The 25559-nt window shown below is 43.2% G+C and overlaps 1 protein-coding gene across 3 annotated transcripts in view; it reads right to left on the bottom strand.

Moving 5' to 3' along the window:
* Positions 1-1282, bottom strand: part of EMP1 (epithelial membrane protein 1) — an 18703-nt gene extending 17421 nt beyond the window's left edge. The window contains exons 1-2 of one of the 3 annotated variants that reach the window (XM_023750050.1): positions 1105-1260; positions 705-945 (exon numbers count right to left, since the gene is read on the bottom strand). The gene's annotated coding sequence lies outside the window, so the exon portion shown is untranslated. Of the gene's footprint in view, positions 1-704; positions 946-1104 lie in introns of all 3 variants that reach the window. The other 2 variants (XM_023750053.1, XM_006084263.3) reach the window with 2 other exon arrangements.
* Between the last annotated feature and the right edge of the window lie 24277 nt (positions 1283-25559).

The following is a 25559-nucleotide window of genomic DNA, read 5'->3' as shown; positions in this document are numbered from 1 at the left end:
TGGAATGCACCCGTAACTATGTTGAAATAGGCCACACCTCAACCAAAATGCTAACCTAAAAAAAAGCAAACAGAAAGCACCTACTCCTTCCTTTCTCCAGATTCACTGCGTGATTAAGCACGAGTGTTTGCATCTGTGCGACCACAACTTGGGCGCGTGAGACGATACACGTCCCCGAACAATGACTGCCTTCCATTTAGAAAAATTCCACATCCACCTAAAACACATTTTTTTAAATCACTTCTGATTTCTCAGCTGTTCCCTCAGCACTAAAATCCAGCTATTTCTGGGGTGGAAGCACAAAGCCATTTAACATTTCTTACAGAAACAAATGGAGTTCCCCTGCCCCACCCTCTCCCCCAATTCCAGTTTCCCTCCTTCCTCTCCCATCCTGCACATCTGGCCAAGGAGGGAAGGAGCTCGGGCTCCAGATTCTATTAAGTGAACCCCTCCCAGAGTCTTATTTGAAAAAAGCATTTGCTTCTCTCTCTCTCTCTCTCTCTCTCTCTCTCTCTCTCTCTCTAACGGTTTTCTTTAAACAAAACCCACCTCTCTTTCCCAACCTGTGGGGAGAAAAAAACACTTCAATTCAAAAAGAAGTGAATGAACAAGCAAGAAAGGCAGTAGTGAAAGCCACAGCAAAAATAAACGGAAGAACAGCCCTCTATCCACCGTCACCCCCAAATGACCAGCAAACAACCAACCAAGCAGACACAATTCAAGTCCTGAAGCAATTTTTGAATCAAAATGGAGGAATGGAAAACATCTGGCAAGCGCCGCCTGTCATTTCAAAGGTTTGTGGTGTTTCCTCCATAAAGACTGTCCTATCCAGGTGTGTTCCAAAGTCCCTGCTCCCTTCACATCTTCAGAGCGAGCACCCAGGCACTGCAAGATCATTACAGCCCAGTCCTCTGAACCTTATGGAAAAAGTTGTCTCAGTATCCACTTGTAGCCAAAAGTTTCAGAGATTCAGTTCAAGGAGTCACAGAAATATTGAAAAGGGAAAAAAGAAAAAGAAAAACTTAGATGAGGTCAGAAGAAAGAGAGCAGTGGAAAGGAGAGAGAATTCTCCGAGTTTCCCCACAGTGTTGGGAGCCGACCTACCTGAGGGTCCCGGCGAATGGAGTGGCAGGAGCTGGCAGGAGCTGGCAGCTGCCCGGTCTGCTCTTCTGGAGGTTTGTGACCGCAGTGAGGGGAGGGACCTGCCTCCCGAGGTTATAAGTTTCCTGCGCTGGTGTGCTGGGGTGTGTGATGGGCGGTTTCTTTTCCCTGTGTTTTAAAGGAGTTTCTATGAATCAGTCTGGCTTAAAAAAAAAAAAAAAGATTTGTTGGTAAGCTACGCCCTTCTAGGTTGGCAGGCTGTCAAGAGAGGTTGGGAGTGAGCCATCAATTCAAAGAAGCCTGTTTAGGCTCCCTCTGACTCAGACACACAGACCACAGTGGAAAAAGGAGTGACATTGCTTCAAATGAGTAATAGGAGTCACACAAATAGATCTGTTTACCGAAGCCCATTCCTCGTTACCAAAAAGAAGACTTGGTTACCAAGGGGATAAGGCAGAACACAAGTTATGTGCCCAAACTTCTTCTGGGAAGGGGGAGGGAAAGGGACAATGTCCTGCCCATTGAAACCCTATTTGATCGACCGAGGAGAGTCCCATTCTCTCTCTCCCATCAAATGCATCAGCTGCTGTTCACGATCAAGAATGATCAGATTTCTTTCTTATTTACTTCCCTGCCTGACTCAGGTGCACTGTCCTGTAAGGTGAGGCCCTGGAGGCCGAAGGGCACATGCCAAGAGCCCAGGTAAATCTGCCTCTGAATGACGGTGCACTGGTCGGGCAGAAACTGATTTATCCTTGCGCTCTGTGAATGCCCATGCCTACTCCACACACAGTCGGGAGGAAGTGGCTGAGAACTTTGCTCTGTGATCTCCATGCACTAATCATGTGGACCTTGCTCTACAATTCGCTTTCCTGTGCTCGGGCCGGAGCATAATTGGCACAACCCTCCGGCACCACTCCTCCCTCACTCAGCACTGGAGCCAGGAGGGGCCGGAGGAGTCATCTAATCTCAGCCAAGGCATTCCACTGGAAAGGACAGCCCCGATGCCTGAGTTCAATCCCTGCTCTCCCCCTTATTGTCTGTGCGACCATGGGCAAATCAACCTCTGCGTGCCTCAGTTTCCTTGCGTATAAAATATGGGTAGAAGGTTCCTATCTCACAGAATTATGGTGAGAAACACAGAGAGAGCTTATAGCAATGCTTGGCACATAGTAAGCACTCAATCAGTGTTAACGATAATGATTATTGTGCTGAAGAAGAAACTCAGGCCCAGAGAGGTCAAGTGACTGATCCAAGGAGACACAGTTAATTAGCAGTAGCAGCTTGGTTCCAAGTTTGTCACATCTAAGCAACTTTATTTCTATTATTCAATTCAAATTATTCCTATGGAATTATTTATTTGTTCATTCATTCAACCAACATCTGCAGGTCATGACATCCTAGGAACTGTCAGAGCATTGGGTCACAGATGTGAGAAAGATTCCTGTGTGTACTCTTGGTACTTAGATGCCATAAAAAAAAAAAATCAAAAAGAGACTGGTGGCTATTCACCTAATATTGATACAATTAGGTGGTAAAATTCTAGGTGCATTTTAGTTTCTTCTGTGTCATAGTTTCTAAATCCTCTGCAATGAACCTATACAACTTTGGTTTTTTAGGGAAAAAATGTTAATGGAAAGGAGAGAATATTTTCTGAAGTAGATGATGGGGAAAACACCACACACACACACACACACACACACACGCACGCACACACACTGATTTGATGCCACAACTTCCCAAGTCCAAGAACTGAATTCTGTCCCTGTCAGGATGAGACAGGGTAGATTTTTCATTAAAAACTGATGATGTGGCAGCAGATGGCTTCAGTTTCTCCCATCTTTCCTCACCCGCCTCCCCCATCACTTGTTTGATAATAAAAAATGCCTGTTTGAGAGGAGCCACTCCCAGCAATAGGTTGGTCCCTGTGATCTCTGAGCAGCCTAACCCTCGGGGAGGGCAGGATGGTGAGGCCCAGGAACCCTCTTGGGCTATAAAGAACAGAATGACACACATTCTCTCGGAGCAGCATTCTACCACTCCCCCTGGCCTTCTCCCACCCTTCCGTTTGCCTTTCACCCCCAAGGCCTTCTGCCAGTGTCAGACTCTCTTCCCACTGCCTGGCAATGGGGTGAGCCAGTGATCTGCCCTCTTGCATATGGTTTCTCACCATAATTTTAAGGGAGTAGATAACATAGTCTTCCTAATGGACCTAATAAGTCTCTCCTTCCAAGTACATTTGGAGATGTAGGGTTTGGAAAGAAAATGTTAAATGCTTTGGCTCTTAACACACACACACACACACACACACACACACACACGAGATGTAGGGTTTGGAAAGAAAATGTTAAATGCTTTGGCTCTTAACACACACACACACACACACACACACACACACACTCACACACATAGCACAGAAAACTAAATTGTGTAAACATTTTTTTAAAAATAAATGCCAGTCCAGGATCTCTAAAGAATCATAATTAACCCTTGAAATGGTTAATTATGCGCTCATTTTATAAAGCAAAGTTATCAAGTCTGAGGAGGAAACTGGACCTGTTCTGGCTGAGGCTCTGGTCCATTGTGCCTCTGGAAGGGATTAAAGCAGTAAGGCTGTTTCTTTCCATGGCTATGAGCTGGACAATTTTAAGTCTGCAGACAGACAGCAAAGGGTTCAGGGTCTAAAACCACATTGGGGTTGGAGAATGCAGCTCTGTCTGGTGTCTTCTCAGTCTATTCAAACAAGTAGGACTCATCTGCCTTCCTGCTGTGCTCCCGTTCCCCTCCTTGGGAAAGTGGATTAGACACATTTGCTTTCCACATGAGTAAAGAACTGGGCAAAGTTTCATCTGACCCCAATAAAGCCATATATTCTTGGGAAGGAATGTCCCTTCTTGCCCAGTGCCACAGTGCCGCTCAGACACGGCAATATTTGCCCCTCCTTCTGAAGCAATAAGAATCAATTCCTGGCGTGGTGCCATCTGGGGCAGATTTTCAAGTATGAACTGGTGTAAATGCTTTCAGTGAATGCTTTTAATGACTAGATATAAGGAGAACTCTCCTAAGGAAGGTCTGCCCCGCCACGCACCCCCCCCCCTCAGTGGCCCCTAGGAAAGAAAACTAAGAAGAGCTTGAACTTGTTTTTGCTCAAACTCAATTAGCCAAAAAGAATCTCAAACCTGCTCCCCAAAGCTGTGATATGTGCAGGGAATGTCAATGTTCATATTAGCAACCACTGCTTGAGAGGTAAATCGATTAAAAATGATAAATAGCATTTTTCCAAATCTAATGAATATGTGCTCCTTGCCACTCCTGTTTGAAATTTGAGAACTTACCAGAAATTTCATCTTTCTTCCTGTCACCTCTTTCTGCTATACACTTCTCTTTATTTCTCCCACTGGCTGTTTCTTCCTGTTTTATTGTTTGCTTTCTTAAAATCCTTTCAGCAAGATGTGATTTTAATGTAATTTTACAAAATGAGAAGTCTCTAAAAGCCTTTTAGTCTTCCCTTTTCTTGTCTCTTAGCGAGCTTGTCCTGAAACTGCTTTTAAAAGATAAACCAGATGAAACTCCAAGTTTCCAAGATTATGGGCCCTTGGCCTGAAATTTCCAGCTGAGTGGAGAGTCTCCATAACACAGCGCTATGATGTACACGGCTGTAGAAGAGACATGGCTGCGTTGAAGAAGACATCTGAATCTCAGAGGTGAAATAAGCCAGCCCCGCCACCTTGGACAGTTACCAGATTAATATTAATTGCTGTAATCAACTTGTTCGGGCAGTTGGGATGTGTATGGATGGTTGAAATGGCTAAAAGAACAACCTCCCAAGCTATGTCTATGGCTTCATAGCCAGAGAAGAATAACAAGCAAACAAAATAAGAAGTGAAAAGATCCTATCTTTCTTGAACTAAAGTCAACTGCAACACCAGAGGGAGATCTTAAAGGTATATTGTCTTCTTCACTTTGCCCCTCATGCTACTGACCACTTGATTCCTACCGCTTAATGGACCATTTCAGGTACTGAGTATTCATAAGTAATGGAACAGTGACTGCCCCTCCCTTTGCATAGAGTGGGCAGCAGGTCTAGTAGGTAGATGTTACCTACATTAAAATCTAGTACATTTAATCAATGGAGTGTACAATTTTCAAGTAAAAGGATCTGTGTCCTCCTCCAAAATTTTCCCCTCAAACTCAGCTGCTGACCAGAGCCCCCTCTAGCTAAGCCCCCCGCAGCTGTAAGAAAAGCAATGAGCACATATTTTTTTAATTTGTCCATGGAAATTGATGTGGAAGGGGACCACACAGCCCATCCTGGGTGGGGGTGTGTCTTAAAATGTATTCCCCACTAGGATTGTGTGGTCAGTAGAGCACACAGGGACACTATAGAAGTTAACTTTGAGACCAAGTTAGCACTTTCAGGCTCACAAATTGTGTCTTGGTAACAACCAATAAAAACTAAGTAGAGTGACTCAATAATTCAGCCTCATTGGAAATTCTTTCTGGTTAAATTTTAAGGTGATTAGTTGAATGTTTTTAGATCTAAAAGACTAAACGACCTCTTTCAAATCCTTAAGACTGGTATGTCAACGCGCGCGCACATATGCACACAAAACAAGGTAGCATTTGCCATTCCAAACACAAGGATGCCAGGTCCAGCCCACTCTTTGTGGGTAGTGCGGGGAAGTGTCTCAAGGCACTCTAACCTGGAAGAGTCTGCAGTCTCTGGCTTTACAGGCTGTCTTTCCTACTAGGGCTGGATAAAAGCTGACGAGCATGCAAAGCTCCTTTTCCAGACCGACAACCGATTTGGTTAACACACTAGACCTTCAGTCAAATTACAGTGCTATCCAGTATGATTAACATAATTCTAGTTATAATTTCACCTTAGCCATACTTGCCTGAGACTACACCCAGTCATGTAAATTAGACTGGGGATGGGAGGGGAGGGGGGTTCCATCAATCTCTGCCACCCTTTGTGGCTATTCTGGGGGAGGGTCACATCCACAGAGGCTCAAAACATCCACTCTATTCTTCCTAATTTTTACTCTTAATAAAAGACTTTATTTTGATGTTCTGGGAATGTCTTATTATACTGTTTGGACTAGGAATGTCTTAATATACCATTTATACTAAGAAGTTTCATTTGAAGATCCAAGGCATCATACCCTCCAAAATGCCCTTCCTTCTGGATTGTGTGCTGGGCAGCACTTGCCTATATTGAGGGGGAAACAACTGTTAACCAACCACATGTGAAGACTTTCACTCCCACCACCCTGCAGACCTCTGAAACTGCACACAGGATCCATGACCCCCAAAGGATGTCCTTTTACTATTTGATTTCTGGTTGTAAAAAGTGATCTATTTTTTTTAATGTTTTTATTGATTTTTAGAGAGAGAGGAGGGGAGAGGGAGGGAGAGAGAAAGAGAGAGAGAAGGAGAATGAGAAAGAGAAACATCAATCAGCTGCCTCCTGCATGATCCCTACCAGGGGATCTAGGCCGCAACCCCAGCATGTGCCCTGACTGGGAATCAAACCGGCAACCTTTAGGTGCATGCGACAACACCCAACCAAATGAGCCACACTGGCCAGGGCAAATGAATCATTCTTTGAACAAAATTTCAATAATGCATTAAAATGTAAATAATAAAATTAAAATCATCCTAAACTTTGCTTCTGAGATAATCATTGCAAACATTCTTTCATTTGTAGGTACACATGTATAAAATATGATCCAAGATGATGTACATCAAGCATGTCAAACTCGCAGCCCACAATGAATATTTTTGCGGCCCAGCCAATAAAACGGTATGTAAGAAACGTTTTAATAAAAATTTATTAACTTAATTTTTATAATATCCTGTTATACATAATTATTAATAATGAACTACAACGTTCACTAATGACTGATTACTATAATCGTGTGGCATTCATTTCCCTTATGTGCCTTACTCACGGCGCACCATTTTCTCCACTAATACTAGCAGTGAATATTTTAGCAGCTGATTGCCACGCGTCATTAGTCTTGGACTGACTTGTTTGGTGTGTGCAACAGGAAATATTTCACTTTTGGAGAACAAGAAAAATAGGTTTATTTGTGTTATGCTTATTAATTTGTGCAGATATTCAGTGTCTGGTAAGTTAATGTTCAATAAAAAATATTAATTTTTATTAAAATGTTCTATTATTTTATGCTAACGATTACTTGTTTATTTCAGCCCTTTGTATTCAGCCTTTCCCTATCGAAATAAACCTACGTTTCTATGAGAATTGAAGCTTTTTTTGCTATTTTTTGTGGCCCACTTAAACTTAAACCTTGTTTATTTGGCCCGTGTTAGCCTTTGAGTTTGACGTGCTTGATGTACATGCTGCATTAATGTCTGCTATTATCACACAACAGGTCACAGTGTCCCCTCTAGCTCAGCCCCACAGCTTCCCATGTTAATAAAACTAGATCTACACTGTTCTTTATAATGGCTACAAGTATTCTGTTACATGCATCTACCATAAAGTGTTTTAAAATTCTCTATTAATGGACAATAGATATTTATGTTGCTTTGATTTTTGTCACCATAAATAATACTATCATGGAAATCCTTGTACATAACGTATCTACACATGTAATGACAGATTTGCTTTCTTTTGAATATTTTCTCCCACATTCACTGGATTGGCATGTAGTATAGATTACCTCATTCAATTGTGTGCAATCTTAGAAAATTTACATAAGTCTCTGGATCCTAGTCCTCATGATCTTTTTTTTTTCCACTAGTGGCTTATAAACAACAAAAAATTATTTCTCGCAGTCTGGAGGCTGGGAAGTTCAAAATCAAGGCTCTGGCAGATTTGGTATCTAGTAAGGACTTCCTGGTTCATAAATGGAACCAGAACCCAAGTCCAGATACCTGCTTCCACAAAAATTAAACTCATGAAACAGATGCTGGTAAAAAGGAAAAGTGGTTTACTCAAGTGCCAGTCACCTGAGGAGATGGGGGACTCTTGTTGCAAAGCCCATTTCAGTATGTCAGTGCGACAGAGGTTTCTATAAGGAGGGAGAGAAAAAGCAGAACAAATAAATCAAGGGGAGGAGGTTGGAAAATTCTCTACATGCAGACTAGCACAGTCCATTCTGATATGAATCTCAAAACTGGTCAAGTGACGGTCTGGTGTGCGTCATCCTGGTCTTCATCATCCTGGTTCTATGTCATCCTGGTTTTACATTTGAAGGTCAGCAAATCTTCCAGCACTGGGATGATTGAAGGTCAGAGTCTGCATCTTCTGAAGTTAGTTCCTAGGATTAACAACAGGAATTAATTCTCTCATGGTTCTGGAGGACAGAAGAAGAAAATCGGTATCACGGGGCTAAATTCAGATGCTGCCCCTTACAGTTCCTGGTGGCTGCAGGCATTCCTTAGCCTGTGGCTGCATCACTACAACCTCTGCCTCTGTCATCACACTGCCTTCTCCTCTTTTCTCTAGTCCTTGTGATCTTAAGGGTTCCTTTTAGTATTAAAATTTATGATAGTCACTTTCCCAATTCTAATAACTCATGCAAAGCATTTATAAATGGATGCTAACCGCTCTAACTCTTCCTTCTCTTTTTAACCTCATCAACAGTGATCAATGATCGACACTTTATACTATTGTCCTTCTGATCTTCCATCTGAGAACATGAATCCAAATGGGACTGCTGAACCCTAAATATATAGGGCTGGGTAGTTGCCAGGAATGTGAGATTTTTAAGATTCTTTAGTTCTGGCTAAATTCCATGGACTGCTTCATTAGTGTTCTCAGTTGACCACACCCATTTCCCAAAATTCCAGGCCCATGGCATCATTTTACTCTCATTGTATGCCTTAATCCCATTGCTCAGGATGTGACCATAGCCAGTTGCACAGGATGGAGCCCACACTGAACTCAGAGAGGCCACAGGACGTGTGCCAGTGATCTGTCCCTGATGGGCTTATAGCTCCTTGCCTCCTGGTACTGTGAGGTGCCCTCATCAAACTGGGTGCAGTGAAATAGACAAGTCTGGGCTGGTGGGGCTCTTGCCAAAGAATTTCCAGCCTTAGCTCAGAAGCAATAAAATGCAAGGTCCGTGCTAGATGGTGGCAAGATGACAGCTGCACAGATTCCTTAGCCCCATGCTGGCTGGCTGATGGGTGGGGCAGGGAGGGGTTGACTCACTAGGCACTGGCAATTAGACTGTCTTCAGCCTGCTGAAGGGGTGTCCATGGATTAAGGTCCAGAATAGTATTTACTCCAAGAGAGAGGCCTGCTACAAGTAATAATAACAACTACAGTTAAAAATTTACATTTGCATAGTATCTTATGGACATACTTTTCTTGTATTTTAACCTCTCTTTTAAAAAACTTAATGGAAGAGTAAAATTGAAGCTCAGAAAGGCCTAATTGCTTGACCAAGTCACAGAATGATGAAGGAAAAGCATTTAGATTTCTTAGGTGTTTTTTTAAACTCTTTCTTTGATGAACTTTTCTCTTTCCTCTACATTGCTTACCTTTTTGTGGCTCATGGATGCTATGAAGTGTCTGCTGTAGATCAGGGTGATCCAAAAAGGTAGAGGATTCCCAGTATGTGAGGTGGTTTTGAACTACTCCTTTTGGTTTTCTATACACTCAAGGAGCAGCTTGTAATTCCAAGATATCCCTCCCCACAACCTGCCCCAGTGTTCTCTGAGTAGGCAAACATCTGGGTTCCTTGCATGCCTGTCAATCTGATGAGAAACAACCCTCCTAGGGAAATTTGGTTGAATATCCTGCTTTAGCTACCAAATTCAACTTCATGAACCAGCTCAAGCTTGCATCTCAGGCACCCTTTGGAAACTTTCCCCCAGAAAGAACTCTTAGTTGAAGACAAAGAATTAAAGATTATAAGAGCTTTACGACAGAAGGTGCATGTTTAATGAATGGTCAATGGATAGGATTTAAGAATTTATCTTCTCAAAAGAGAACATAAATTGGTTTCAGAGTATGTAGAGGGGCTGCCATCTGTGGGATTTAAAACAGTGATATTTAGAACTTGGGCAAAGCATTTAATGTCCTTTTTGGGACAGTGGATCTCTACTTGCCAGGTTAAAGAGCTGCCATGCTGTGGAAAAGCCACACTAAGGGAATGGAGAGGCTCAGGCGATGAAGAGCACAGCCCCACTTAAGAGAGAGCTAGAGGGAGCATTCTCCTGGCTCAACTACTTTGGCTGCAGCAAAGTAAGGCTACCTAAGGGTAGGAGTCCTTTGTTATTCACAGATGCATCCTAAGCAGCTATAACAGTTCCTAGCACTTGGTAGGCACCCAATAAATATTTGTTGAGTGAATGAAACAGAACTTTCTAAAGGATCTCAATAAAGAATGTGGGGTACTCTCCGGAAGTAGGTAGAGTGATTAACAGCATGTAATGCCCCCCCTTAATCCACCAAATAATAATATTACCTGCAAGAAAGCAGATCACTCACCACAACAGTGATGAGTAAACTAAAAAAGCAAGCACAGGCTCACTTTACAAATATTGCAACATGCAAGACAGACAGCTAGTGGGGAGGGACCTGGGGAAGCTGTGGACAAAGGCGGTATCACATCTACTACACTCTCAGTGATGTACCCACTTATGCTGACCATCTTAATAGAGGACAAATGGAAAACATGACTGCAAGAAAGGAATGTGTCATAAAAGTGAGCAAGCTATCTGGGCTTTTAACCATCACAGAACTGAAAACATCATGGAGGGTATCAGATCACAGAAATTGCAGGGTTGAAGATAAGGCTCAGCTCAAGTAATTCAAAATCAGATTCATGATCTTCTCTCTCCCATGTGCACTTCTCCTGTATTTCTCATTAGCAGAGCCTTCCCTGGCACCCCACTTCCTAAGACTGGAGGAGGTGCTCCTTTGTGCCCCCAAATTTCTCTGTGCTTACTCTCCAACAGACCTTCTCACAAAATTCTGGGCTCCGTCACAGCAAAGTACTATGTCAGTCCTTGATGTATTTCCGCTCCTAACACAATACCTCACCTATAGTAGATACTCAATAAACACTTGTCCAAAACTTAAATATATTAACAGCTCCATCATCCACCCAGACAATTTAGACTCCTCCTTCTGCCACCCTCCATGTCCAAAGCCACCAAGTTCAATTTAATCCATTTAAAATTTTTTCAGGCCTAATCCCTCCTCTTCATGCCTACTGCTATGGCCTTTGCTTAGGGCTTCTTTTGTCTAAACTATTACAGTGGCCTCCTAACATTGGTCTCCTTGCCTCTAAGCACTCTCTATCCCAAGATGTACTCTTTGCCAGAGGTTTTGAACTAGCAGGTATACACATAACCTGTTTGGCCCTGAAAAGGTTCTAAAAATAATCTAAATTAGTTTTCTACATTTTAAGATTAAGAAATTTCAAATAAATTTTGGTTTTCCAAATTTTATTTTAAAAAATCAGAGGGACTGGCAACAAAGAGACTTCATTCCCACAGTGCAACACTAAACCATGAAGAGCTGGGGCCGGGGTGGGGAGGGCATGGAGCCTGCTACCTTCAGCAGGGACATCGCCTCCTTCCCACATGGCCTTGTCTCTCGACTTTAGGGGCCTGGTTCCCTGTAGGCATGGGGGTTTATGAGTCCTGCTGTTTCCTACCACCAGAGTTATCTGTATAAAACACAGATCTTACTCAAAAAAGTATCACATGACTGCAATCTAACTTTGCTGGAAAATAAAATCATGCTATGCAAGGCCTATCACCCACTGGCCCCATCCACCTTTCAAGCCTATGCCCTCCTTTTACCCACCCTTCACCTTAAACGTGGTGGGTATTTTCTCATTTCTGAGGCTTGGCTCAAGCTCTAGTCTCCAGTTTGAGTGCCAGGTCTTGTGATGTAGGGGTAGAAGATTGTGCTGAAGTCAGACTGCTTAGGTGCAAGCCCTCTCTAAGCCTTCATTTCCTCCTTTGTAAAATGCGGATAATACTAGTTGATGCCTCATGGGGTTATTGGGAGCGGCAAATAAATAATAGTTGTAAGGTTCCTAACATGGGGCCTCGCACATAGCAAGGGCTTAACGAGTAATACCCGGGTTGTTGTTGTTGCTGTTGTCCTGCCCTTCTCTCCCTGAAGAAATGCTGTTCTACCTCCATAGCCAGTTCAAATGTCACCTTCTCAGTGAGGCCTTCTCCAGCCCTCCACTCCACCCTAAGTAGAATGAGTAATCCCTCCCCAGGATCTAGAGGGTTCTGCACCTTCCTCTGGGGTGGCACTGACCACACCGTCTCACCCTTAGCTGACCTGTGTCCATTCCTCTGTGCACCACTCACTCCCTAAGGGCCAAGTTGCACATCTTTGGACACCCAGGGCCTGGACACTGTAGGTACTCAGTGTTTCTTGAATTAGTTGGGTTGGAGGTAAAGACAGAAACAACCAGAGGGTCAATCAATTGTTTCCCAGAGTCCTATACACCAACGATTGTCATGGGATGCCATTTGCCACCTGAACATAGTCAATAAAAGACAACAGAAAGGAAAAAGGAAAAATTCAGAGCATTAGAGCAAGCCATGTCAATTATCTGACTTTTGTTTCTCTTAACCTCCATTTTCCCATCTGTAAGATGGAAATAATAATGCTTTCCCCACCTCACTGGAATACATGAGGATCTAATGAGGGTAACATAGGTGAAAACATTTTCTGAACTAAAAACCTTCATTTCAGTGCCTGGCCCAATCTGTGACCCTTATTAAATATGAGAATTGGAAGGTACAAAAATGAATTTCCTATAGGATCTGGATTACTAAAATAGTTATAAAGTGTGGGTGGAAAGGCAAGAAATTAGCCCCCAAAACAAATACCAAAAACCCATGATGAGACTTCCCTGGGATGATAGACTTGGTTTGAATTCCAGCTTTTTCACTTTGAAGGACTCTGGGCAAATTCTTAGCCTTTCCAAGCCTCACTTCTTCATCTCTAAAATGAAGAGAATTAAAACCCATCTCAGAAAGGACAGAGCATATGTAGGAACCTTGAATACTATTTGCCACCAAGGCTCTCAATAATGTCTGCAGACTTGCTGAGTGATAATCAATGAGCACTGGATATAAGCAAACTAGAAATACCAACTTGAATTTAAGAATGACATTAATAACATTAGAATGAAGACATAATATGTATTTTCTTGATTTGGGATGGAGGGGACTTGAGTGTTCAAAGCCGTCTACCCAAATCAAAGCCCTCTGTAGCCCTGTTCCTCATCACTCACCTGGATCTCTGTGGTCACTTCATGTCTCCCCATTCCAGGCACCCTCTCCTCATTCTTCTCGCTCTTCTCAGAGTGGCTTTCCAAAATTACCATGGCGCTCCTCTCTGGAAAGCGGTTCAACAGCAGCCCATCATTGCTAGAATATGGACCCACTACTTGGCCAGCATGTGAGGCCTTTCACAGTCAGATCCTGCCAATCTCACCAGTCCCAACCCTCACCAACATGTCACCCCACTTCTCATGCCTCTTATCCCAACCACATGGTTCTAGCACATCCCTAAGCCTTCAACGTCCTGCTTTGATGAAATTCCCTTTCCCTCCTACCTGGTCTCCAAGACTCAGCTTGGGCATCAACTTCTCCAGGAAGACACCCTCCACCCGACATGGATTTGATTCTCCTCCTAGGAGCTCCCACAGCCTCTGAGCACACCTGTCTTGACACTCATCACAAGGAAACACAATATTCATTTACTTGTTTGTCTCCCTCTTTCCATCAGATGGCGAGATCCTGGAAGGCAAGGATGGTCTTTTGTGTCTGAATCCTCACAAATTACCAACCATGCCTAAGCACAGTGGGTGCTCTATTATTTTTATTGAACAAAATATGTTTATAAGTTAATGGATGCTTGTGAAAATGTACTATAAATAAGTTAATCTCCCTGTCCCCTCCCCCCCAAAAAAATCACTTGTCTCCTGCCTTTAGGGACTCACCTTTACATATACAGAGACCCTGTAGCACTCTGTTCTGAATTTTGACCCTACAACTTACTAACTGTGAGGCCTGACCATATTCTGTAACCTCTCTAAGGTTCAGTTTCCTTCTCTGCAAAATAAATACAATAAAGGTACATGCTTCATAAAGATTGTATGAGAATAAGACAAGGTGATTCAGATAAAACACAGTGCCTAGCATGTGATAAGTGTTCAATAAATGTTTAAAACAAATTAAGGGTTAAGAAGTCTTAGTAACTGCCTTGTTGATAGTGAATCAGCAAGCAGTTGAAAGCCTGTCTGCTAGACCCACAGGACGCAAAAGAGAGGTCCGAGTCACCATCATGATATGGAATCCAGATCGCACGTGGGAAGCACAGTGCACAAAGCTGCAGAAACGCTTGTCCCAGGTGCTGGAAGGGACACGTGAGCTCAGTGGTGAGCACGCGCCTTGACAAAGTGGCCGAAACACTCCAGAAGCCAAATGTGGCCATTGCAGCAGCTCCTGGTCTTCCTGCCTCCCACAGTGTTAGTTGTTCTCGCACTCATGGACCTTTAATTTGCTCTGAAGCACTTAGCTCTCTCCATCCCATGCATTACTTCCCAGCCTTTTGAGTGCTTTCTGGCCTTCCTGACTCACTTACCACACAGTCCCTCAGGCCGTAGGCAGGCCACTCTTAAAAGCCTGAAACTTCTCATAGTGTCACAGTTGGCTTTATCAGGATCTTATCATATGGCCTTTGAGTTCTCACATGGATGAAGTGTCAGGGTCAATACTAGTAAGAGAGGGGAAGAAATAGTGCCTGGGGAGGGTGGAAGTCCCTGGGCCAGCTCTCCCGGGTCCCATCCTGAGTGTCCCTTCTCAGGGAAGGACTGATATAGGCAATCATCAACTCTGTAATGCTAGTATACTAGCCTGTGCCTTCTGGTAGGAAGGTTTCCAGGAGCTCATGGCCCCTTGGCTGGTGCCTACTTAGACCTACACCTTAGTCAGCCCCATCTACCTTGTCCCTGCCTCATCTCCACTCCCTTTCCCATCAGCAGTCCCGGGTCCTAGAAGTGCTCTCTGCGCTGATGGCTCCAGGTCTGAGTGTGCAATCCAACAACACCCCCAGGGTCCAGTCACCAGGGCGCATCACTTAACCTCTCTTTGTCCCCCTTTTAGTCACTTGCCCCAGGCAAAAAGCTCTACAATGAAATATGAGTTTGACTACCATTAGCCTTATGACAAGATCCCATAATAACCATAGGGTGCCCATCATTTTATTTCACATAGTTATGTGATATCTTGATAACCATAATAATGGATATGACTTTCTGCGTGCTTTATGTGTACCTTACAACAGCCCTGTTTCTTTTAAAGATGGTGTTTCCAATTTAGAGATGAGGACACTGAGGCTCAGAGAATGAAGTAGCATGCCCAGTCACAAGGTAAGTGGCCAAACAAGACTTGAACCCATGGCCTTATGGCTGAGGGCAGATCCCTGGTTTTTTGCCCTTGCCACCTCCCCACAAGCTCTGCTAGAGTGAGGGACATCCCCACACCCATGCAACCTCCCAGTCCCAGAAGCAGCGATGGAGATGCTAATGCATCTACCCGAAAGGGTATAATTAGGCAATATCACTGTTTTTCTTCAAAGTGTGTAACATGAGACACAGGAAAAACATTTATTGCAGTGTACAGGATTTCAGTATAATGATATCAATTTTGTCTCTCTCATTTCTTCTTCCTACTAAAGTTTTCTCTATTTTCGAAGGTTTAGATCTAGCCTCACTCCTGCGTGCATTTCCTCTGGCTACTCACTGAGCTGCTCTTCTACTAAAGTACTTACCCAGCCTGGACCATGCAATTTCAATACTTTTTGTCTTTCATGCTTTTACTCAAATGTCATCTTCTCGGTAGTAACTTTTCTGGTCACCTATTCTAAAATTGCAGCCCCTCCCCAACACTTGCCATCCCCCTTCGCTGCTGTATTTTTCCCCTAAGGCAGTGGTTCTCAACCTTCTGGCCCTTTAAATACAGTTCCTCATGTTGTGACCCAACCATAAAATTATTTTCGTTGCTACTTCATAACTGTAATGTTGCTACTGTTATGAATCGTAATGTAAATATCTGATATGCAGGATGGTCTTAGGTGACCCCTGTGAAAGGGTCATTTGACCGCCAAAGGGGTCGTGACCTAAAGGTTGAGAACCGCTGCCCTAAGGACTTACACCACCCAGCATATACATCCTATTGGCTCCTCCTACTTATTCCCTGCCTCCCGCATTAGAGCACAAGCTCCCTGAGGCTAGGCTTTTCTTTATGTGTTTTTTCACAGCTGCCTTTCCCAGAGCAGTGTCTAACAGGGGTGGGCAAACTTTTTGACTGGAGGGCCACAATGGGTTCTTAAACTGGACCGGAGGGCCGGAACAAAAGCATGGATGGAGTGTTTGTGTGAACTAATATAAATTCAAAGTAAACATCATTACATAAAAGGGTACGGTCTTTTTTTTTTTTTTTAGTTTTATTCATTTCAAACGGCCGGATCCGGCCTGCGGGCCGTAGTTTGCCCACGGCTGGGTAAGTGCTCAGTACTTAAATGCTTGGTGTGTTTTATTTCTAGTTTATTTCAGCTAAGTTAGTTCTTCCTCTTTAAATAACTATGAAGTTCTCAAAGATAGTAACCAGACCACATATATATCTTCTGTCTCCCCAGAACACTTCCAGAGGTGCCAGGCACATAGATAGAGGTTATTTTATTTTTAAATATATTTTTATTGGTTTTAGAGAGAGGAAGGGAGAGGGATAGAAGATAGGAACATCATCAAGAGAGAAACATTGACCAGTTGCCTCCTGCACGCCCCTACTGGGGATCGAACCCACAACCCTGGCATGTGCCCTGACTGTGACCTCCGGGTTCATGAGCTGACACTTAACCATTGAGCCACACTGGCTAGGCTAGATAGAAGTTATTTTCAAACCCACTTGCCTGATTAACTGTGTAGCAAAATTGAAGGCCCTCTGCCCTATACTCTGCCCTATAGTGGGGTTACCTGTATCTTCTCATCATTGTGAATTTGCCTCCATTCTGAAAATTTTAATTTGCATGGCAGCAGGTGGAGGTGGGCTACTTCATGGTTAAAAAAAAAAAATCTCCTTTATTCCTGAAAATTAACTGCTGGTGGCCCCTTGTGCCTTTGCATATTATTTTTCTCTTCTCCTTGCCTTGGAAGCCCACTGGGTCCCTTTGGTCCCTGTCACTCTGACAGCTCCCTAATGCTAAGAGTGGGATTCTGCATGTTGTACAGGTTCAGGGGAGGATGCACATGCCCCAGACCAGCAGGAGTGACTGGCTCAAAACACAAAGAGGTTTGCCCCAGCCTTGCCTTCAGGAGCCAGGATGGGTGTGTGCTGCCTGCACTGTGCACACAGGCTGTGCCCAGGGAAGTCACTGGTTTCCGTGGCAATCTCACCCTCCATGTGTCTGCGTGTGCACATGTATGCACACATGTGTGTACAAGTACATGTGTGACGAGCCAGCTCTGCCTGATTCACAGTCCTCCCGAGATGGGCTGGCTCTTTGGGGAGCACCAGGTGTTGAAATCTTGAGGGAAGGGCCGGCCTTGACCCTAAAAAAATCCTCCAGGTGCCAAGTCAAAGGATTAGTTCCATCTGCCACCACCCAAATCAGGCCATGAGTTGCCGTGGGTAGACAGTGAAATCATCTTTTCTTCTGGTTTTGGTGGTTACTATTTTTAACTGTGTTGAATGGCCAGGAAGAACCTGAGGGGAAGGTAGCCAGAGCAGCAAAGACCAATTTCCTGGCTCAGGACCCCCCCAGCCCAGGCAGTTTCCTTTTTCCCAGAGGAGACCTGAGGGGCCCGGGATGGGGGGTTGGCGGGGGGGGGGGGGCGCGGTGGTGGTATTCCCTTACAGTTGGAAGGTTTTACAGCACTTTGAGGTAGAGAAAGAAGAAATCTTCAGCTCTGCCCAGGCTCAACCCTCATGTCAATTAGTTTTTCTGTTGGGTTCGGACAGGGCAGGTTGGTGAGCAGGAGGGAACAGAAGAAGGAAGGAGAACAGAATTGGGGGGTGGGGGGTAGCTTTAATGGGACAGGATGTACTTAAAATTCTCCCTGTCTGTTATCCATCCAAAAACTGGTCTCTTCGTGGGTGTAGGAGGCCACTGTGACTTCTCCATATTTATAGTATTTGGCAGAATTGTGGAGCACAATTCTAACAGTGTATTTTAAATGAAGCTAAATGAAATGCATTCCTAGTCCATGGGAAAGTTCTTCCTTTTTTTTCTTTTTGTGTGTGTGGATATAATGTGATGTGAAGAGTTGGTGCTGACTGAAGCATCATGGATAATCACACAGTGTGTGAAGCTGATGTGAGTCTAGGTGGGAGCTGGGTGACCCAGACTGGAATGGTCCCCCACTAGAAACGATCCAGTCACTCAAACCATTCCCAGATCTTGGAGCCCCCGGAGCAGGGGGAGCTCCAGGATCCTACCAGTTCTCAACTTACCATGTTTTCCAAAGGTTTTTTGTTGTTATTTTTATTTATTTGTTTGATGCCCTGATTCTCTCCATCCACACTGGTCCCAATGCAACTCTCTATCCACCAAAGTTCTCCAAGGATCAGGGCTGATTAGGGGTCGAGTTTCTGAAATCAGCTTGCGGAAGTCATGAACCCAAACCTGACATTCTGTTTCTTCTGCTTCCATCTCCCAATTATGTCATGGAATTTTCTGTGTCTAAATCCTAAAATATGTTTATGTTATTTTCTAAAAAGTATACAGGCCTAATTGAGCTTCACTGGCCCCTGTGGATGTCTATAGGTACACCTTCTTTACTGATCTTCGTTCCCTCATTTGTAAAAGAAGGATATTGGATATTGAACTAAGGGTTTTTCTAGCTCAAAAAATCCCAAGATTCACCAAAAATACATTCAGTATCGCTCCTCCAATCCCATAGCCTTTTTTATTCTGAATCCTGCTAATTGTTCCTCTGCCTTGCTTCCTATTTTGAGGTATTTTTCTCCATTCCAAATGTATCAACACTAGTTCATCTCCAAGCTTCTTCATGCTGGACTACTAGAGCTATCTTCTTAGGGGTTGCTTTGGCTTTCATTGTTTTCTTCTGTTAAGTGATACCACAAGTAGCTGCTCAGAATAACTGGTTTCACAGTTCATTTTATATCTGATTCAAGGACCTGTATATGGCTCCTTACTTTCCCACTCCACACACCCCTTAAACCTCACTATCACCTGGTTTACCACAACATGACCCTATGGCTCCAATCATGTTACTGTATTACCCCGCCCTCTATTCACTTTGAAGATTCTCACCCCTTTGTATCAACAATAACATCTCCATGCGGCCTCCCCTACTCTCCAAACCAATCTTCACTATCCTCCACACAAACTAGGGCCATGATACACTGCCTGGAGACTGACACCCATTCCCTTCCATCCTTCCTTCATCTTCTTTTCTTTGCCATTTTGATAACATACTCCATGTCATTCTCTAGTGGATTCATGTTTATTTACTGACCCTTCTCTAAGGGAAAATGTCCAAAAAGGGGATCCTAGGAAAGGTGTGGCCTCCTCTCCTTTATTTGAAGTTAATTTAAAAAAAAACATGAAAAGGCACTTTTCTAAAAGTTTATTTTGAGGGCTCAGAAATTAAACCCCTTTTCTCCACAGTCTTTTTGAATTCAGTAGTCTTCTCCATGCCATAAGTAAAGTTTTCTGTGCAATCTCCAGAAACAGCATTTCTCATGATAAGACAGACTGCAGAGTTATACTGTGACTTCCAGAGGACTCGTTCTATACCCCCAGGATGGTCTGCCAAGCTCCAGGAGCACATTGGAGCACATCAATTGTCATCCTTGGAAACAACAGCACTGCTGGTGCCTCACATTTGTCGGTGTGCCTCAAGTACTCTACGGAAGGAGGCACATTGAGGGTATAAACCTCCCTCAACCATGCTTCTACTGTATACAGACATAGACTTGTCCTCTGGTGGCCAAGAGAGGTTGTTCTTGAAGGTGTCAGGGGCATGCCCAAGAAAATAAACTTGAGGGGAAATGGTTTATATATTTTTTTAATAGAAACACTACCTTGTTACAAGTTCTAGAATGAATATCTGCATTTTCAATGGTTTGGTAAAATGAGTATCAAGTCCTTGATCCTGTTTTATCTCACTCTGATAACTCCAGCCTTTTGTTCCATCATGCAGGGCCTAGCAGTTACAGATTCTGCATATCCAAGAGCAGGGTCATGAACCTGAAAGGAATCTCCCCAATCAGGTTCAGCTACAGAATTAAATCAATCTACCCACTGAAAAGGGTGGTGGCAGGTTCACACACCTATGGCAAAAGTCATTCTAAGGGAAACGTCTACTTTTTTTTACCTGAAGTCTTCCTATTAATGTAAAGGGAGTGATTTCTAACCTTTCCAGCTTTGACATACTTGTCTCCTTCTTTTCACTTCATCACACACCTATGAGACATATAGGCATCATTATGTTTATTAATAAAATGAATTCAAGTAGATTGGTTGGGGCATTTGAGGATTTCTTGAAATCACAAAGGACCTCCTGGGGTAACCTGAATCAGAACTAATGTCCTTGGAGATGAGGCTCTAGAATCAGACAGAGCAGTTTAATCTGATTTCTAGCTAATTGGTCTTGGGCAAGGGATTCAGCCTCTTTGAGCCTCAGTTTCCTCATCTGTAAAATGGAGACAATACTATCTAGCTGATTGGGTTGTAAGTAACAATAAATGTGATCAATGTAAGTAAACTGCTTGGCACATAGGCGTGCAACAAATGTAGATGTAATCTAATAGATTAATATGAGAGGACCAGGTGCACAGCATGCAGAAAAGAACTCATGGATGGAGAGCAGTCATTCCTGAGGCATTTTCTCCAGCTCAAGTTACCAAAAGATAAGAATGAACACATACAAGCAAGAGGGCAGAGCTAAGCATAACAGAAAGGTTTACCTGAAAGGTGGAGGGCAAGTCAACAGAAAGGAACATTCCAAATGACATTTACATCCTTTGGATTCCAAAAACAAGGGCTAGGTTTTTATCTTTAGTCACTGCTGAGGTATGATTTGCTGCAAAGGACACAGTTGATATCCTCTCTCCAGCAGGGACCTGCATTGTGAGAGGAAAAAAGCCATTTGCCTTCTCTCTGAAAAGACCAGCTAGAATCAGGGAAGCAAGTGCAACGGATCTATGCAACCCTGTGTTCACTGCAGGGTTATCGACAATAGCCAAGATATAGAAGCAACCCAAGTTCCCATCAACAGGCGAGTGGATTCGAAAGCTGTGGTCCATACAGGGTGGGGCAAAAATAAGTTTACAGTTGTTCATGTGGAAAATAATACAACAATTAATAAATAATTATATAAGGATAAACTCTATATTTTGTGTGCTCACAACTGTAAACCTACCTTTGTCCCACCCTACATATACAATGGAGTATTATTTGACCATAAAAAATGTGGAATCTTAACATTTGTGATAGCAGGGATGGACCTGGAGGGTATTATGCTGAGTGAAATAAGTCAGTCAGAGAGAGACAAATACCATATGATTTCATTTATACGGGGAATCTAAAGAACAATGTAAATGAATAGACAAAATAGAAACAGACTCATAGATACAGAGAACAGACTGATGGTTGCCAGAAGGGAGGAGGGTTGGGGGACTGGGTGAAAAGGTAAAGGGATTAAGAAGTACAAATTGCTAGTTTCAAAATAGTCACGGGGATGTAAATTACAGCACAGGGAATATAGTCAATAATATTGCAACAACTATGTATGCTGTCAGGTGGGTACTTGAAATAGCAAAGGAACACTTTGTAAAGTAAATGATTGTCTTCACACTATGATGTACACCTAAAACCACTAAAAAATAATATATTGAATGTAAACTCTAATTGAAAAAGATTTTTTTAAATTTTTAAACACCATCTCTCCTGGAGTAGATGTGTGGCACAGCGAGGCAGTGTGGGAAAAGCCTAGATAAGAAGGTAGAAGACAGACTGTATGACCCTGATGCTCATGCAGGATGTAATGATTCAAGGCCTGTGGTGCAGCATTTGGGGGCAAAAGAGGCTCATGGTAGCACCAGGCTCTCTGGAATTTTTTTAAAAGATGATGATACAACCAACTCACAAGAACTAAATAACTTGCCACCACAAATGCCAAACAGAATCTATTTGATTCAAAGGCATGAAATACACCAAGTTTGTAGCTAAAAGTCAGAGTGAAGTGTATACATTTTTTTAAACCACAGACTGACCAAAACCTAGCTCACTTATCCTCTTAAGCTTTAAACCAATTCTAAGTGGGTTTAAGTATACAAATTTATGGAAGTACATTCTAGTGTGTCAGGACAGAATCAATTTTATAAAATGGAATCCGATACTAATTGAATATCAAAATTTGCTCAGAATCAGGCCTAAACAGTAGCTTGAAAATTCAACTCCAATTAGAATAAAAGGAAATAAAGAACTCAAAATTAACAAATGATGATGATGATGATGATGGTGTTGGTGATGATGTTGGTGGTGATGATCACCAACTGTACTTCCTGGTACTTGTTCCCATAGCAAAGACATATATCCATGCGTTCCCCTTGCAATGATCTCAGAACCTTTTACTTGGATAATCTACCTTCTGACTAGTGTAAGCTTTGAGAAATGTGTTAAGCTGCAGATCAAAGAGAAAAAGTAGGTCCCACATAAGAAAACAGAAGGTAGCTAGTAAACTTGTACACGTTGGTAATTATTAATTGCATTATTAGCATATTAGCCAGAGATTATGACTTGTACATGTGTGATCGGTATATAGGCATTGTTACATGTGCACATGTTTGAATGACACAAATAATTAGCAACTTAAATTTACCAATTTTGTTGGCATATGTTCTTTAAATACTGAAAACCTTAGAGGGAGATAAAAATGTGGACTGCCACCAGTGGGACCAGCAAAGAATGAGTTATTTGTGTCGTTGAAAAATATAGACGAGAGAATAAAAATCACATGTCCAGAATGACATGGAAATTAGGGGTTGGGAGAAGAGGAATGTGTGGGAGCAGTAATTTGACCAATCTTTCTGGAAAGGGTGAAGATGCTAAACAGAGGAAAATAAAGGGGTTTCATTCCATGCAGCCGGGAGTTTGACAATGGCTCAGATTTCAGAAATGTGACAAACCATGGTCACTTGGCCACAAAGCCTGTTTTCTGTGGTTTCAGATTTACTCATCTGTGAAACATGGGACTTCCTAGCCATTGTAAAGGAACAAAACAGGTGATCCCCGAAAGAATGAGTTGCTGATTCAGAAGCTGAAGAAAGAAAGGACTGTGTAGTTGCTGGCTCCCTCTCCTTCCGCATTTCTGGCCTCAGTTCTCTTCTCCCGCGAGTAAGACTCAAAGCCCGTCCAGCCTGCTCTGCAGTTTGGACAGTTCACGGGGAAATTCCTCTAAAGGGCGAATCAGATCCGCTTAGAGGAGCATGAGTTCCTGCAGGCACAATACCCTCTGAGTTTCCTCTCTAGCAGCACAGTTTGAGGCGTGGCCTCGATGTTGACCGCATATTTAGAATGTCAGCCCACGTGGGAATGATTCCTTCCAGTTAGCATGATCCCACATTGAAGAGTTTAACTTGGATTCTGTTTCTCTCGTTTCATTTCTCTTCCCTTTGTCCTACTTTCCCCTGTGGCTGAGAGATGTTTTTCCACTTCATTTTGCAGACATGTGAGGCATCTCACTCCCCCATTTCCCCCTCCCCATACTTCCACACATCTGGAAGAGCAATGTTCACATCTGGAGGCCATTCTCATCTGGAAGATTTCTTTTGACATTCTTCTCTTTGAAACTCAATCCATGTAACCTCTTGTTCAAAAGGGCCTCTGAACTACTGGAATCATTTGCAGAGGCTCAGGAAAAAGTCCTTAGTTTTATCCCTATGTGGTGGAATTTATGAGTCAACCCAAACCCAGCATTTTGTTTCTGATTGCTTTTTCTTTTCATAGTAATTATTTTTCTGAGCTTCATGTTGAAAAGGACTGGAAGTCCTAACCTAGGTCACATGCAAAAGGAAGATGGAAAGTGAGATATTCAGCAATCACAATGGTGAGTCCGGTTCCTAGCTCTGTGAACTTGAACTAGATAGTCATTTCCTCATCAACAAAATTGGGGTTCATTGTTTAAAACTTGATTAATACCCCCTGCTTTGTTATCTCATAAGATTATGCCAGGATAAGGTGAGATAGCACATCTGTGCATGCCTGGTCTCACCCTGGGTAAGATAAGGATGAAGGAGAAAGGGGAAGAGGCTCCCATCCAGCTGAGACAGTGTCTGCATTTGCACCCCACTCCCCCCCCACCCCCCACCCCCCACCCCCTTCGCCACAACACTGTGGCTTTGTGATGCACCACTGGGCAGGGGAGAGGCAGAAATCTCTGGAACATGCAAGTCCTGCATTCAGCCGCATGCTCTCATTCTAACCAAGTAGAGTGTAGAGTATTTAATTGGTGATTCTCGAACTTAATGTGCATAAAAAGTACCTGGCCATTCTGACAAAATGCAAGTTCTGGTTCAGCAGGTCTAGGGTGGGACTGAGGTTTGCAGTTCTAACAAACTCCCATGTTATACTTAAGCTATTTGTCCCTAGATCATATGTTGAGCAACATGATACAGGGAAGTAGATCTCCAGCCCAAATATTCAACCTCGACAAGCAAGAGAATTTGTCATGTTGGCAGTGTCAAATCTAAATCTCAAGAAGTCAGTCTTCCGAAGGAGAGGCATAGAAGGAAAGGAGATTCACATTCCTAAAATGCACAAAGACTTGTTCAGCTCAACTTTGACCCTCTCCTGCCAGGAGGCAGGAGCTGCGTGGCCTTTTGGGTGTGAAAGGAAAACTAACTGCCCTACTTCACCCCATTCCCTGCCCTCAAGTATTTCCCCTCAGAGTTAGGTTTACGCCTAGTGGAGAGAATGCCACAGCTATGGATGGCTGCCTTTGACCTTTAGCAAGTTGCCCATTCCCAGCCAGGAGGCTGCTACAAGAGGAAGAAACACCAATGCTTTTTCAGCTGGGCATCGCCAGCCAGCTTCTCTTGCCCCTGAGCTATGTTGCCTGGCAACCAGAGGGCAGGAGAAAGGCAGGGATGGAAGTAGGTAAGAAGGCAGGGAGAAAATGATGCGAACAGGAGCAACCGGGCTAAATGCCATCTGAGGGCTCCTGGTCACACAGACACACACACCCAATAGGGTAGAAAGTTAACAAGCCTCAGAGGGAGGACACCAGTGGGTGTGAACCTAGAGAGCAAGAGGCCAGAAGTTTATATTCATTTTTTCCATTATATTATTTTTAAAATATGTACTAATAATAAAAGGAGGAGAAAAATAATCCTACTTCTTCGATGAACTGGCAAGGCAGAGGGAAAAATTGAAAGAGTCTTTATGAAAACCAAGGGAATCATTAAAG

This window comes from Myotis lucifugus, unplaced genomic scaffold, assembly GCF_000147115.1.
Source record: "Myotis lucifugus unplaced genomic scaffold, Myoluc2.0 scaffold_10, whole genome shotgun sequence".
Taxonomy (NCBI): Eukaryota; Metazoa; Chordata; class Mammalia; order Chiroptera; family Vespertilionidae; genus Myotis; species Myotis lucifugus.
This window is presented reverse-complemented; position numbering and strand designations above follow the sequence as displayed.